Source organism: Lepus europaeus, chromosome 2 (genome assembly GCF_033115175.1).
Source record: "Lepus europaeus isolate LE1 chromosome 2, mLepTim1.pri, whole genome shotgun sequence".
NCBI lineage: Eukaryota > Metazoa > Chordata > Mammalia > Lagomorpha > Leporidae > Lepus > Lepus europaeus.
This window is the reverse complement of record NC_084828.1, coordinates 78,411,043-78,411,879: the sequence shown is the minus strand read 5'-3', so window position 1 is coordinate 78,411,879 and position 837 is coordinate 78,411,043. Positions and strand designations below refer to the sequence as shown.

The following is an 837-nucleotide window of genomic DNA, read 5'->3' as shown; positions in this document are numbered from 1 at the left end:
TTGATAGCTAAGTTAGAGGGAGAAGAATATTGAGACAGCCTCATAGAAGGATAGATTGATTTCACTGGAATAATTGCATCAAGGGGAAGCTTGTCCAACTGGCAGCTCTTGGACTAGAAAGTACTTCCTTTCTCACTCAGAGTAATATCCATGGCCCATTAAAGTCTGCATAGCCCATGCCTGGTTTTCTTGTTTGTTTTTTAAATATCCTGTATTCTTGTGCTTGCTTCGGCAGCACATATACTAAAAATTTGGAACGATACAGAGAAGTTTAGCATGGTCCCTGTGCAACGATGACATGCAAATTCATGAAGCATTCCATATTTCAAATAAAATAAAATAAAATAAATTTCCTGTATTCTTGCCTGGCTCCACATACTGGCTTCCTGCTAGTCTTCGAATGCACCTGATTCATCCTGCCTTGAAGTCTGCATTTCCTTCTCTGCCTGGAGTGCTTTTCTCCCTCTCTTCCTTTGCTCTCTATTCAAGTGCTGCCTCTTCAGAGAGGCGCTCACCTGGGATGCCTATCCTTGAATGACACAGCTCCTCCTTCCCCCGACTCCTCTCCTATTTCCTTACCTCCTTTGCTATTGTTTTAGGGTGTTGTAAACTTCACTGATGGGTTTATGATTTGGGTGTGGTTGTCCCTACCAAAACCCTTACTAAAATTTTATTCCTAGCATAGTTGTTTTGGGAGGTGGAACCTTTAAGAAGTGAGTAAGTCACGGAGGCTCTGCCCTTATGAGTAGATTAATGCAGTCTCCATGGAGTTCTTGGTGCCTTGGGACTGGATTGGCTACTGTGAGAGTGAGTTTTACAAAGTGAGCCTGGCACCTC

The 837-nt window shown here is 43.0% G+C and overlaps 1 non-coding gene across 1 annotated transcript; it reads left to right on the top strand.

Annotated features, from left to right (window-relative positions):
• The first annotated feature begins 219 nt into the window (after nucleotides 1-219).
• On the top strand, nucleotides 220-328 carry LOC133752723 (U6 spliceosomal RNA). The gene has a single exon (XR_009864970.1). It is a non-coding gene; the product is annotated as a U6 spliceosomal RNA (small nuclear RNA).
• The last annotated feature ends 509 nt before the right edge of the window (nucleotides 329-837 follow it).